We start from the raw sequence: 15976 nt of genomic DNA, 5'->3' as shown, positions 1-15976 counted from the left end.
TTCTATCTCTATAACATTTCAATAATGTTATATAAATGGAATTGTATATTATGTGACCTTTTGAGGTTTATATATTTTTTCAATTAGCATGAAGTCCTTGACATCCATCCAAAATGATGTGTTTCTATATTCTATTCCTTTTTATTACCTAGCAGTATTCTATTAGTTATGTTTTTTTTTTATCAGAGTTTAATTCCTCTCTTTCTTCTTTATAAAGTAAATCAGTAGAATCTTCTTTTAGACTGAAGCAAATTATCTGGAATTATCATATTATACACACAAATACACACACATACACACAGGCACACATACACAAGGTTCATGTACACATTAAAAAACACATAAATTCATATGCATGCACATTATTGGGGGGGTCTGCTTTGATTTCTTTTTTTACAAAAAAAGTTTACATTTTAACTCCAGCTCATAAAGCCACTCTCCCTTTGCATTAAAATCATGTGGATACATGATATAAATGTCCTCATATCTTATGAGACAATTCTGTACCCCTTCAGGATCTACCTCAAAATGTCCTGCAGGCCATCTGACCAATAGCCAGTTGTAGATATATTGACCCTGCTAAGGAAGATTATCAAGTGGAAGAACTCCAGGATGTGGCTAATATATACATTTAGGGGGTAGAAGAGTGTTTATGGTACTGTATTCTATGGTGTACTGAATAAGTAGGATACCCTACACAAAGTTTAATAGAGAATAGCTTACCAATATGGGAACATACTCTTTTGATATAGGAGTTAACATCCTAGCAAACACACTGGGTGCAGTACTAACACGCCTACAAAGGCTCTTGAAAACTTGCAAAAAAATGATGGTATAGATTAATTGAAGTAGAAATGCCAGACTATAATGGCTTTGAAGGACAGTGTCAAAATCCAGAGAAGTGGATCGCCTGGGTGGCTCAGTCAGTTAAGCCTCCGACTTCGGCTCAGGTCATGATCTCGCGGTCTGTGAGTTCGAGCTCCGTGTCGGGCTCTGTGCTGACAGCTCAGAGCCTGGAGCCTGTTTCAGATTCTGTGTCTCCCTCTCTCTCTGGCCCTCCCCTGTTCATGCTCTGTCTCTCTCTGTCTCAAAAATAAATAAATGTTATTTTTTTTTTTTAAATAGAGAGCTGAAGACAGTCACCAAAATAAAATGACACCACCCCTACCTAGTTTGTAGACTTAAGCTAGTTTTCAATCCAGAACCCATGGGCTAAAGGAAAACTTGACTCTCTATTAGGAAGAAATTTTCACCCCAAGACTAATCTATCCTATAGCAACTCACCTTAGAGTTCACAAAGGGATCTATAAAACAATATTTGATTAAATATGAATTGAAGAAAGGGGAAGACCCAAATGTTAGAGGATGTAGGGACAAACTGACCCTTATATCCTTGTTAGAGTGAAGACAAATGGGGGCCATATCTAGCTTATAGTGGGCCCCCTATATCTACAAAACCACTTAGTACTCAGTGCCCCATTCTCTGAATTATAATAGAAATGGATGCACTTGGTGTTGGAAGATCCCTCATATCGGTCACTTGACCCATGGGGTGATAACTATGAGTGGGGAAGACCCAAACAAGTTGATGAAACTGCATACACCCCAAGATAGTAAATGAAAAAAAAACATAACGTCTACTGGGGAGCAGGAGAAAAAAGTACACATTAATGTCACCTTAGGCTGATGGATTATTTTGGGATGGGTTACGCCATGGATTCTTAATGTTGGGTATTTCTCCTTACCAGATCCCAAATTAATTCACCTATTTGAAGGGACTGAAAATGTATGTAAATTCATGGCTGACAGCGAACTACTCCAAATAATCAAGTAGTAGCCTCTATTGTAGCTGCTGTGTCACATGTGGCAGGGCACATGGTTTCTGGCACCTCGTAAGTGGGCAATAATCTTATGAATACATACGTTTTTCATTACTATCAGGAAAGAGGACCAGAAATAGTTATTACTAAAGTTAAATAGACAAGAGGATGATTTCACACATTATTCCAGGGCCATATTAACTTTCCACCTTTTGTTGTAATTTTATCCCAAAGTATGTGGACTGTTGAAACAGTAGACAGGACATTGCAGCTGGCCACTGTGTGGGTGGATGTCAACCAAGCCAGATAAGCCAGAAGTGGAAAAATGTTGGAGAACTCCATAAAAATATATTTGCTTTCAAGTGTGAATATTGTAGACCAGTCGTCAACATGGTCCCACAGTCACACTCCTGGTATTTACCTTTCCGTGTAACCACCTCCCTTCTAGTGTGGGTAGGCCCTGTGACTTGCTCCTAATCAATAGATTAAAGAAAAGGTGACAGAATAAACACGATGACATGTGCAAGATTATGTTACATATTAATGAAGTTACCGGTTGAAGAAACATATTAATGAAAACTGGGTGGCTCAGTCTGTTGAACCTCCAAGTCTTGATTTCAGCTCAGATCATGATCTCATGGTTGTGAGTTCGAGCCTTGCATCAGGCTTTGCACTAACAGTGCAGAGCCTGCTTGGGATTCTCTCTATCTGTCTCTCTCTGACCCTTCCCAGTTCATGCCCACTGTCTCTGTCTCAAAATAAGTAAATAAACTTAAAAAAAGAAGGAAACTGTCAGGTTATGACCTGCATATGGAAAGGGCCATACAATGGAATGAGGGGAGGTCTCTGGCCAATAGCCAAAGAGAAAACAAGGATCTTGGTATAATAACTTCCAAAAAACTGAGTGCTTCCAACAACCACATGAGCTTGAAGATCACCAGCCTTAGATGGGACTACATTCCCAGCCAACCGCAAATTACAGCCTTGTAGAATACCCAGCTTTGCCAGACCCAGACTTCTGACCCACAGAAATGGTGAGATAATAAATGTATGATGTTGACACTGCTAAGTTTTTGATAAAATTGTCACAAAATAATAGATAATTAATACAGTAGAAGACAGCCCTTCAAAGATACAGGAGCCTAACATATTGTTGATGGTTTTAAGGACTAATAATATTGGGAAGATAAAGAGATTGACAAACTTTTTCAGATTCAAGTAGTAAATTCTTTAGGCTTTCAGTCTGTTGTAGCTTGTCAATTTTGTCATTGTAATTTCAAAGCATACAGAGAAAATACACACAAAAGAATGTTGGGTCTGATGCCCCATCTAAAATGGAGAACAAACGTATGCATCTCTCATCTCTCACAAGGATCTAGCACATTACTTTGTATAACTCTTTAGATTCTGGGGTCATCATCTTTCACACATGTGAATAATATCCAGACTCATTTACCAAGCAACATGGAAAACTTAGGCTCCCAACTCGGTGTGAGTGCCAGAGGAGAAAAGTGCAATCCAATCTGCTGTGCTGTTGGGAAAGATATTACATGAAGTGTGCGGCAAGGACTTAAATTAAAATGTAGTCCCTTAGAACTCTGGAGCAAGGCCACATCATTTGCAGAAGAAAACTATGCAACATTTGAAAAAGCAGTCCTTAGAACGTGGGCCCTACCAGTGCTGACAATGTACCTGACAATGAATTATCAAATGGTTAGGCAACCAGAGAATTCCATATGAGTTAGGGTCTGTTAGACCCACTCGTGCATATGTTGGGTGGGGAAGATGCAAGTCAGTACAATAGAGGTATTGTATCTAGAATGGCTTCATAGCGGGTTCTGATGACCAGAGGATGTAAAAAAAAATCAAGCTTGGATAAAAGGTCGGTTAGCTCAGTATATAAATGTAATCCAAAAATGGATCCTGTGGTATTACAACCTCACATAGAAGGCAATGAGGAGAAAGCTTCCCAGGGTGCTGTTGTGAGCAGTGCACCTGTTATCCAATATGCAGGAAAAGAGAACTGGCATGTGGTAAGTGTCTACACAGACATAAGAGCAAGTAATTGCTTATTAGGCTGGCTACCTGGCCATGTGGCTTAAAGGACAAAGAAAAATTGGAAATATAAAGAAAATTAAAGTTTGAGAGGAGGCATGCAGACGGACTTTTATGGTCATGAAGGGTGGGGCTCTTTTAACTCACGTTAACAACCACCAGAAAGGATTAACCATAGAAAAACCCCTGAACATTTGGATAGTCAGTATGACTCTATTACTTGGCATCAGCCAGCCTGTGTCATCTGCCACCCCAGTGCTGACAGAACGGGTGAATGAATGAACTGGTCATTGTGTCAGGGATGAAGTCTGCACAGAGTGTAACAACATGTGTTCCCACTCACCAAGACGGTCCTTGGAGCAAGTTGGAGCAACTTGGAGCAAGTTGCCGTCGTTGCTCAATGATCGGTCAGCTATCCACAAAGATCAACCCTTAGTACCGGAAATGTTCATCCTTCAAGGAGACCAACCATCTACTTGTTGTTAAGTTTATTGCACTGAACCCTTCAAATCTTAGAAAAGACAGTGGATCATGTTTACTAAGATCAACACATATTCTAGGAATGGGTTTGCTTTTTCTACCCATGGGGCCTTGAGCAATTCCAATATTTGAAGAATTATAAATAGTTTCATCAAGAACACAGAATTCTACATAACGTTGAAGACTAAGGGATCGATTCAACACCAAAGCGGAGGGTGGGTGGTTGATTAGGTAAAATAATCTTGGAATGCTTTGTCCCATAACATTGCGTGCCATGCAGTCACCACTCGTCTGCTAGAACATTAAAATGATCTCCTGTAAGTGAAACTGAGATGCCAGCTTAAGAACAATAACTTGTGAGGATTGGGCATCTTCCAGGGCAAAATATATACCCTTAGTCATGAATCAGAACTGGAAGTCAACCATGAAATTTCCATACAATTTTTAATGAGATTGTTTTCCTTTGTTTTGTTTGTTTTGTTTTATACAGTTTTGCTTAGTAGTTGCATTTGTAAGAAATATTACCAAACGGCCCTTTCATATCAAAATGTATGTAGGCCCATTCTTTTGTCTGCTGAAACTCAAGCGTAGGGGCGAAAAATCAAATTTCAAAACCATCTTAAGGATATACTTGAAACGATTATTTTAAAATCCTTTTAATCAGAGATGTCAAATACATGTATTGTAGGTTTTCAAATCTTAGCATCATCGTTTAACTATTTTTCTTGGCAAAAATAACAATAGAAAGAAAATGTGTTTCTTTTATACTGAAAAGAAAACTTCAAAGTTGTTATCGATCTTTTCACATTACATCAAAATTACATTGATTGTGGACCAGACAAAATATTGGCAATCAAGAGCAAGTTCAGAGTAATTTTAGAAGTGTAAGTTGGCCTAAGTCGGCAAGTGGGGAGAGTTAGGTTTTTGGAAGAGGGCTCTGAAATATATCTTTTTTTAAAAACGGCAATTCCAGAAGACAATGTGCCTATAAATGAGTCCTAGCCCAAGATGTACCCTTATGGAGTCTCCGTGCCAGGGATGGAAGCCCTGATGACACCTGCTGTAGGTAACGGACAACCACAGCCCTTCACAGATTTGCCCTCCAGCCTCCTCCAAGAACACCAACATTTCCTGGCTATCAGATATGCCAGACGTGTTCTCACTTTTAGTGAGGTCATTTTCAGCATAACACTCTAAGAGGCATGTACCAAATATCTCCTGTTCTGTAAGATATAACTATTAAAATTTCTAGACCTGAAGCTTCACATATCCTTGTGAGTTCTGAAATACTGAAATTACTGAGTTACCCACTCCTGAAAATAAAAAGATCTAAAACAACATAATACCTATGATCATCTCACAAAATGTGGTGTTTACTTTGATTAATGCCAACATAGTATGTCAAAAGACCTATTATTACTGCTGTTAGATAGATAGATGATAGATAGATAATAGATAGATAGATAGATAGATAGATGATAGATAGATAGATAATATAGTGAGTGCTGTGTATACTGTATGTTACTGTATATAGACAGTAATATAATAAATACAAATATGTGTGTATATGTATACATATATACTTTATCTTTCATGCATTCTTTTATTCATTTTCATCCATTCAACAAATATTTATTGAACTACTAACATTGGGCAGGCATTGGTGGTATTATTTTATTTATTTATTTTTAACATGTACTCATTTTTGAGAGACAGAGCGTGAGTGAGGGAGGCCAGAGAGAGAGGGAGATACAGAATCCAAAGCAGGCTCCATGGTCTGACCTGTCAGCACAGAGCCTGACACGGGGCTCGAACTCACAAACTGTGAGACCAGGACCTGAGCTGAAGTTGGACGCTTAACCGACTGAGCCACCCAGGCATCCTGAGGTGGTGGTATCATTTTAGCAAGAAAGCCGTGGTCCCTGTCCTCATAGCACTTCTCACACGCTGTAAGGATCACAAACTAACATTAATGGAAATACTATAATTAGCATATAGTATGCACTAGGTTAACTATTTACCTGTATTACCTGATATACTTTTGTTATAAAAGTTTATTGGGAAATATTATAACTGAAGCCAGTTCTTCAAAAACAATAGGTCAGGAAAATCTTGGGGAAGAAGAAGGTTATTTTAGGTAAGGTGATAGGGGTCTCCTCTGTGAGGAAGTAACATTTAAGCAGAACCTTGAATGATCTGAAGATAAAGTCTGTGAATAGGTCTCGGGGAAAATCAAACAGAGAGACCCTGAAAAGAAAACAAGTTTCCTATGTTTGAAGGCCATCAAGAAAGTACCAACAAATGAATGAGTGAGGAAGAGGGTGTTAGGAGAAGAAGAGGTAAGAATAAACCCCGATCAGAGTGTGTGGTATCTTGTCGAATATAGCAGACAGTTATAGATTTGACTAAGAGTGAGATCACAATTAGTATTGATCAATGGAATTATTATTACATTCAGCAATAGCCTTATTTAAATTAGGGTAGAATAAAACCATAAAGCTGTTGATCATGAAAATGGAGTAAGAAATAGAAGAAAAAAAAAGATGTGATCAAAATTATACTGCCTGGAATTGTTGTAAATGTTTTAGATGCTTAATAATAGTAACAATAAACATAATAGTAATAACAACAATAAAAGGTTGTAAGAAAGCATGAAGTCAATATCTACTTTAAAAATGTCCAATTGTGTCCTCTGGTCATATCACACATAAATGTGAAAAAGAGATAGTCTATGACATCAAAAAAAGGCACAATATGAGAAGTATGAAAGTTTAGAAACAAAACAAAAAAATTGAAACAGCAGCTGAAGACTAGTCACGGGACAAGGGAGATATGAGAAAATCCTTAGAGTCCTATGCATTTGAACTGTCAGCTATTCAGGTTGGAATGAGGCAGAAAATCTGATATTTAGTTTAATAGAAACTTCTTTTTAATAGAAACTAAATTTCGATTTAGTTTAGAAAATCCGATATATAGTTTAAGGTAAATGACTTCTAAAAGCTTGGTCCAGGGCAACAAAGCCAAGAGTAAGATTTCCCAAATGCATAAAACTGGAAGTGGGATCAGGGAACCAAGAAAATTCACCACAGGCTTTCCTAACACATTAACCTGCACTGTCTAACAAATAACTTTGTCAGTTAAACAAAATATGCCACATCGGTTAAAGCTTTCTATCATTCTAATTTTCAATGTCAAAATGGCAGAGAAAAAAGATAAGACTGACGTGGGTTTCATGTGAAGCTGACTCTATTATGCTTGTCCCCTGATTCAAGGGATATGTTAATATGGCTGAGAACTCCTCCCCGTTTTATTGACTTAGACAAAAGTTTTAAGGGTTTCTAACTGGTTTTAAAGATACATCTCAATAATAACTCAGTCCTGGGTATCCATGGCTACCATACCTTTCCACTTGAAGCTCTCTTATTTATTTATGTATTTATGTATTATGTATGTAGGTATGTATTTACCTACTTACTTATTTACTTGTGTATTTATCAGTTTTTTCAAGTTAGTTAATATACAGTGTAGTCTTGACTTCGGGAGTAGAACCCAGTGATTCATCTCTTACGTATGACACCAAGTGCTCATCCCAAAGAGTGACCTCCGTAATGCCATCACACATTTAACCCCATCTCCAGAACCCCTCAGTTTATTCTCTGTATTTAAGAATCTCTTATGGTTTGCCTCCCTCTCTGTTTTTCTCTTATTTTCCCTTCCTTTCCCCTATTTCATCGGTTGAGTTTCTCAAATTCCGCATAAGTAAACATGTATGATATCTGTGTTTCTCTGACTCACTTACTTTGGTTAGCATAATACCCTCTAGTTCCATCCACGTTGTTGCAAATGGCAAGCTTTCATTTTTTTGCATTGCTGAGTAATACTCCATTGTGTGTGTGTGTGTGTGTGTGTGTGTGTGTGTGTGTGTATACACCACATCTTCTTTATCCATTCACTACTTGATGCTGTCTTGTACAGGAAGGAAGGTGACCTAAGCATGTAGGACACAAACATCTCAAGCATCAGGAACTTGGCTTCATTAAAGATTTTTGTAAGGCAGTTGGCCAGGAAAGCCAAGATCAATTTTACCAAGAACGAGAAACCTAAATGTTCCATGACACAATAGAAAACAGTGGTAGTGTTTTGCCTTCAATGTTCAGGAGGCTTTTCTTATGATCCTTTTCTTACTCTAACCATTCTGGAATTTATGTTTGTATATTATATGAAATGTAAATGTGTTGCTTTTTTTTTTTATGGATAGCCAATTTTCAAAAGGAAAAACTTGAATGGCCAACACGTTTCCCTGATTAGAAATGAAAAATTTCTTATTAAAGGTTTTTTATTCTGTTTTCAAACAACTGATCCCAAACTACTATCTTGTTCCAGTGATTAACTTGCCACACTTGTTTAGTTATTATTTTGTGCCAATACAACTTGTTTAGTTAATGTAGTTTTGTAGCATGTTTTCATAGCCTATCAAACTCATCCCCATTAATTAATTTGTTTTTCAAAGTAGTTTTGATTTTTCTTGCCAATTTTCTCCTCCTATGAGGAGAAACAAAGTCTATCAAATTTCTGTTGAAGTTTTGGGTATGATTTAACTGAACATAGGGATTGATAAAAAACAGATGTGCTTTCAATGTAACATATCGCTAGTTATGGATGTGTCATATCCCTTTTATTAGGATGCTCCAGAAAAAGAGAACCAATAGGACACATATAGATAAAAAATGAGATTTGTTTTAGGAATTGGCTCATATGGTATGGAGCCTAAGAAGTCCCACAGCATGTTATCCTCAAGCTGGGGAACCAGAAAAGCCAATGGTATGATTCAATTCGATGACAAAATCCTGAGAACTGAGTGGCTTTTGGGTTAAGTTCCAGAATGCAAGGACCTGAGAAGGAGGAGCTCCCATATCTGAGTGCAAAACAAGATGAATGTCCCAGCTCAAGAAGACAGCATGAGGACCTGTCCTTCCTTTGCCTATTTTATTCCGTCTAGACCCTCAGAGGATCAGCTGATGCCCAACACATTGGTGAGTTCGAATCTTTGCTCAGTCTACTAAAGTCAATGCTGACTTCTTCCAGAACATGCTCACATATACACCCAGAAAAAAACGTTTAAGCAGCTGACTGGGCATCCAGTCAAGTGACACATAAAATTAACCATGACATCTCCCCCTCCCAAAAGATTTTTTTTTTGTCTTTAGCTAAATTTTTCCAATCTCTTTGTATACAACTTAAACATTTCATGTTAAACATATTCCTAGAAACCTCATAGATTTTTCTGTGCATAAGATCTTTCTATGAAAATGTAGAGTTAGGGATGCCTGGGTGGCTCAGTCAGTTAAGCTTGTGACTTCAGCTCAGGTCATTTTCTCACAGTTTGTGAGTTTGAGCCCCATGTTGGGCTCTGTGCTGACAGGTCAGAGCCTGGAGTCTACTTCCGATCCTATGTCTCCCTCTCCCTCTGCCCCTCCCCCACTCACACCCTGTCTCTCAAAAATAATAAACAAAAAAAAAATTAAAAAAAGAAAGAAAATATAGAGTTAGCTATGACTTTGTGTTGGAATGCCAAAATGCTTTTGTACATCGATTTTGCATCTGATTGCTTGGCTAAACTAATGTACCGGCTCTAATAATTGTGTCACTTTATTGTTTTTGCAGATATTACATGAAAATAGCAAGTATTTAACAAAATAGCCTGAATAAGCAACCAGGAATTTCAATGGGAAGCAAAATAGAACTGCAGTTATTAAGTCATTCTTTTGGGAACTTTTATTAACTAGTTGAATTTTAATAAATCTCTAATTACCAAAGCATTTTGTCCCAATTCCACAATTTACAAAGACATTATATAGGAGGAAAGCATTTGTTTATCACATGGCACTTAAGGTCACAGAGTCGCACATGTACACACAGCTCGTTCATTCTTCTCCATATCATTTAGCTGATGTTACCCCCGATATTCCTTTTGTATCCATTAATTACTATCATATGCAAAATATTGCAAAGAACTTAAATCTTTTTGCTGTGTGAGTGCACATATGGCCACCGATGCACTATAACTTGCAATTTTTATCCGTACTTTGATTAAAAAGCAAAGAGTAAAATAGTAATTTGAGAAAAAGCAGAGAAACAAACACACCTTCATAGTCTTTTCTGCTGTGCCTGTACCTATTAGCCAATGACCTCAGTGAAAATCATTATCACTCCTAAGAGGAGATAAGAGTTTTTCTGTTGTGTAAATAATCAAACAATGGTAGAGTAGATGAATGAAGCATTTATGGTGTCCCTGAAATGTAAAATGTAGCAACTCTGTATTTGGTACCTCAATTAAATTTTTTTTCCCAAGTATAATTTACATTGGATTTTATGGAGAAAACTTGCTGACTTATTGGACTTCCCCCCGCTTATTATTGATGATTATTTCAATTCTCTATATCACTTAAAAGGGCTAATTACAATCTTTTTAGAGGTTTGCTGTGTTTGTTGCTATTAGAAGATTGCTTACCTATAACTTGCAAATATTTATAAGGCGTGGATAGCCATTTTATTAAGCTGCCCTCTTGTGACCAGTAGAGAGGGATATATATCATGGGACTAAATCTGCCAAAAAGCAATAAATCTATGTGGCCTTTAATTTTTTTGTTAACATTTATTCATTTTTGAGAGTGAGAGAGACAGAGCATGAATGGGGGAGGGGCAGAGAGAGAGGGAGACACAGAATCAGAAGCAGGCTCCAGGCCCTGAGCTGTCAACCCAGAGCCCAACGCGGGGCTGGAATTCACAGAGCGCGAGATCATGACCTAAGCGAAGTCGGATGCTCAACTGACTCAGCCACCCAGGCGCCCCATACAAAACTACCTTCATTATTACCTCCCACCTTACATCATCAGCATCCTCTGGGAGATTCTGAGAAATGTTGAGTGTTGGACCCTGACACCACGGAACTCCTATGGCATCAGAAACTCTGAAGATGTGATTAGCAGTATGTGTTTTAACCGTCCCTACAGGGGAACCTGAGAACCTCTAAACTTTGAGAACCACTGGACTCGGTGATTCTCCACTTCCCAGAGAAACTTACATTCCAGAGGGGAAGATACAAACAAATGGAAACCTAGCCAAGAATGGAAGTCCAAGCATTATTTCCGAAAGAAGACCAAAAAAAAAAAAAAAAAAAAAAAAGGAAATCTTCTTCCATTGTAGGTAGAATTTGTTGACTTATTCATTCCAGTGAATAAAATAATGACCATTTATTCTGACCCTTTCCAGTTCCAAGCACTCGGGGACTGCTATCATTAATTACCAAAGTAAATTTTGGTTTACAGATAGGAGGGCTCAGAGGAATTAAGAAATGTGCTAATTGCCGAAGTCATACAACTAGACATCCAAGCCATTGTTCAAAACCCATTACCCTCTCTCGAAACTACATTCGTTCTAGCAAATTTCCGTGTCTCCTATTCAGAAGAAGCTTGTTTCTACGTATAAAAACAACTTACAAAGGCTGTTCAGAATAAGTGAGACACTTGTTTGCATATGATTCTAAGTGTTCAAGTTAAATTAGATGTCATCTTTAAGCTATTCCTTTTGTTCAAAGCCTCTCATTTTCTCCTGACCATCATAAAATAGCTAGTGTCTGAATTCTACTGCATAGTAACTGCTTATTGTATCTCAAAATAGGCCTTGCAGGAATGTGATGAACTCTTTTTAAGAAACTGAAGAATTCCCAGGGATTTACCCTCCTCTCATAAACAGTATGTCAACCCATATAAATATTTGTTCAATTAAGATTGCTCATGGGGCGCCTGGGTGGCTCAGTCAGTTGAACGACCGACTTCGGCTCAGGTCATGATCTCAAGGTTCATGAGTTCGAGCCCCGCGTCAAGCTCTGTGCAGACAGCTCAGAGCCTGGAGTTTGCTTCGGATTCTGTGTCTCCCTCTCTGTCCCTGCCCCTCCCCAGCTTGCACTCTGTCTCTCCCTCTCTCAAAAATAAATAAACATTAAAAAAATTAAAAAAAAAAAAGATTGTTCATGAACAGGCAGACCTATCCCTAGGATAGGACTTTTTCTTGAGTATCTTGGGCCCAGTGTGTGGGAGGGTAAGGGATTCTGAGCCTCGCTGTTCTTCTCTTAGTATCATTATGATTTAATCCGATTTTTTCTTTAATAATATTCCAAAGGGCCCATGAAACGTGAAACACAGGACAGGTTTTTTTTTTTTTTTTAATTAATTTATCATTATAGTGGATTCTAAATTGATTCAAGTGGTCTGGCCTCCATGCTTCTTATCCTAATATCTTTTTTCATAACTTCTAGTTTCTCATATTGTCTTCTTTTAACTGAGTTATTCAGAAAAGGATTTTGTCTTCATAGTTTTCTTCTTAGCCTGACCCATGTTGGGTATAACAACTTTTTGTGGAGAGAATATTACATAAAATATTTTAACTCCTATTGCATGATTATCATAAAAGTCGAACCTTAAGGATTTCACTATTAACACTGCCAGTATGCCTTTCTCTCTAAGGCTCAATGGATCTGAAACACTAGTATCGATTGTGCACAGGGCATTTAATCACTCATTTTTCCTGACATCAGTATGATGTAATCACTCTTTCCATTCTACAAGTAAAGACACTGAGACATCGAATCGTTTTGTAAATTGCTCAAGGTCATTTGATTACCAACCAGTGGAGCTAAGTTTTAAACTGACCACACTGACTACAGAATCCATGAACATCTAGGTCACATGGTCAACGTAAGTGTGATGACAGTCTAGAATCCTGTTGTTGCAAACATATTCAGAACTACAAACTTGTTGGGTGGTTTTCTTTTCTCTTTTCTTTTCTTTTCTTTTCTTTTCCTCTTTCTTTCTTTCAACATTTTAATATTATTTATGTGGTTGTGGAAGTAAGCATGTGAATGGCTATTAAGTTTTCATTGATAAAATATTTTATAGTTAAATAATTACCACATGGCTTTAAAATGTTAATGCAAGTTTTCATAGTCATAGGTCTTATCTTCCAACTTGAGGTACAATATGTATTTTAAATATTAAGTATAAATTATTATTCAAACTGGTGGAACTGGAATACAGCCTTGAAATCCCAATCCCAAAGTGATCTGTAATCTCCTGTAAACTACATTAAAAAGAACTAACAGCCGAATCCATTTACAAAATACCCAACACAGTAGTTCTATTGCAGACACCTTCACGATCAATTCAGTGCAATGAGAAAAAGCCCATCAATCAATCAGCCAGACATTTAATCAAAACACACAATGAAAAATCTATCAAAACAAGGATCTGAAAGCAACTGCACTTTGATTACTTGAACACCAATGTGCATGAGATTTGAGCCCTGAGTTGCCTCTTTGTCAAACACAAGATGCTAGCTACTGGTTTTTCCACGAACTATTTTGCCCCATTACTCACGATGGTGTTTAAATCAACCAGTCAATTTTCTAAGAAGCAATTATTTTTTTTCCAAAAAGTTTACAAATACTCAAGTAAGGAAAGGAGAAAACAGTATACTGTTTTTTTTAAAAAGAAATCTTTCAAAACCAGTTATACTTAGAAAAAACTATTCCAAATTAACAAATATTTAATTATGCAGCCCATCAGAGGCATGAGGTCATAAAATTTTATGGGCAAAATGGATTTCTGGCATGCTCACTTAACTCAAATCCAGGTAACACAGTATGCACTTCCTTTTCTAAAAGTCTTACAAATTTTGCTACAAACTAGAGCGGGGCAGAAACGTCAACAATGTTGCCTTTTTTCAGGCTTACTAAACAGTTACAAAAGTGCTTTTTGTTCTGCTTTGCTTGTTTCAGTTTTGGACTCTCAGTTATCCATTGTCAGTAAAGCTCAAACTCTTTTTTTTCTTTCATTTTCAAGTATCTGAATAAATATCTTAATAAATATCTTTCAATTTCAAGTATCTAAACTTCCTAGGGACTCACTTAATTAGGAACAATTTGTATGATCTAAAATCAATTGAATGCTTACTCTCCTTTGGGGAGCGACTAAAAAATTGGAGGCGGGTGTGGATTTAAATTTTAAAATGTAATGAGGGCCATAAACGGGCTTCCATGGCTAAGGAATTCTGTGCCACCTTTTGAAACAGATATGAGTAACACTGTTTTCTGACTTAATTGTATTGTATTGTGGTGGGGCTCAATATTATCTTGCAAATTATTGTTTTGCAAATCCAGCCACAGAAGTAAAGAATAAAATGTAAATGAACTTCAGTTATACCTTGGTGAAGAAATAGGAGGGCCCCTGTATTTCTGAATCTGGGTCACTAGGTCAAGCCCTGTCTACCACCACCCCCATTTTGTAGGGTCCAACTGTAGCACCTCATCAAAAAGTTACTATCTCCCTTTTCTTGTAGTAGAGTGTTGTGGAAAACATCTCTCCTCTAAACTGGACACATGTCAACAAAGAATGATGAGAAGCTTCTATGCTTATGTGAGTATCTTATGCCTTCAAATAGAAAACACTGTCTTTAACTTTTGGATTTTTGTCATTTCTTTTGGGTTTTGGACAGCTTCTGACCCCAAAGATGGGAGACTTTGCCATGATGCTCATCCCTCAAACCTCATTCCCCATCTTGTTTCCAGGGTGTTTTTGAACACAAAGAGTTAGCACAACATTGATGACCCAGCTTCTTTCACTGTTTAGGGGTCAGTCAGAAATAATGGCTCTGTTCGAATGATCCAGTGTTTCCTGAAAAGTTAAGGACCTCATTCTAAGCCTGGGTCTTCCCCCACATGTTTTCAAGTAGATAACACTCTTCTTATCTACCTCAGACCGCAGGAATAGTTTAAAAAGTTGATAGGCTACTTCTCACTAAATCCTCCAGACTACTGTTTCTCTATCAATGCTCTGAAAACACACCAGTGAAGAGATAGCACAAGAGGAACACTTGCATTTAGTTAAGGAGCCACCAAAGACCAGCGCTATAGAAGAAGCCAATGATTCCTATCCACAAAAGTCATACTGCAGCTTTTGCCTTGCGTCTTACGTGCCCAGTATCCACAGTTTGGCCCTGAACCCACTGATTTTAGATTTTTGAGATGGCACATTCTCTGATTATTTTTTTTTAAACCTCTTCAACTACCCAAATCTGGATTGTGCATCTTGACGTACAAGAAAATGGTCCATCTGGTTCTCTATTTGGATCTGTTGTGTGGTACTGCCTCTTGGCTACTCCTTTGGCACTTAGCTCCCCAGCAAGCAATTTTCAAATTCCTCTGGCTCTGAAATAAAGAGGCAGGCTCCACTGAACTGGCACATCCTTAGATGTTGCAATTACTTATTTAACAGAGTCTCTTCTCTTGAAACTCCCGGAGTTGAGACCAACTCTTACTGCCTTTGAACGTCTAAAATAGAGTGAAAGGTATGGAGAAAGAATGAGCAAGGTTAATTTCTCATTATTCCCTGATGATTCTATTTTTAGTCCGAGACATGAGCTCCTAGGGAAGGCGAAGATCATAGTTTTTAATTTATTGATTTCTTTTATAGAGATAACACATGTACAAGTTTAAGAAAACATAATTTTCTCCAAGTCTCTCCAAGCCACCTGGGGACGCACAGACCCATGAGGTGAATTTTTCA

The 15976-nt window shown here is 37.6% G+C and overlaps 1 long non-coding RNA gene across 1 annotated transcript in view; it reads left to right on the top strand.

Annotated features, from left to right (window-relative positions):
• LOC123379893 overlaps positions 1-15976 on the top strand; it is a 41099-nt gene that overhangs the window by 3355 nt on the left and 21768 nt on the right. Inside the window, exons 2-3 of the long non-coding RNA XR_006584911.1 lie at positions 9231-9388; positions 14751-14827. This is a non-coding gene — a long non-coding RNA (uncharacterized LOC123379893). The remainder of the gene's footprint in view (positions 1-9230; positions 9389-14750; positions 14828-15976) is intronic.

This window comes from Felis catus, chromosome C2 (genome assembly GCF_018350175.1).
Source record: "Felis catus isolate Fca126 chromosome C2, F.catus_Fca126_mat1.0, whole genome shotgun sequence".
NCBI classification, from domain to species: domain Eukaryota; kingdom Metazoa; phylum Chordata; class Mammalia; order Carnivora; family Felidae; genus Felis; species Felis catus.
The sequence above is the reverse complement of the archived record's forward strand: the minus strand, read 5'-3'. Positions and strand labels throughout refer to the sequence as shown.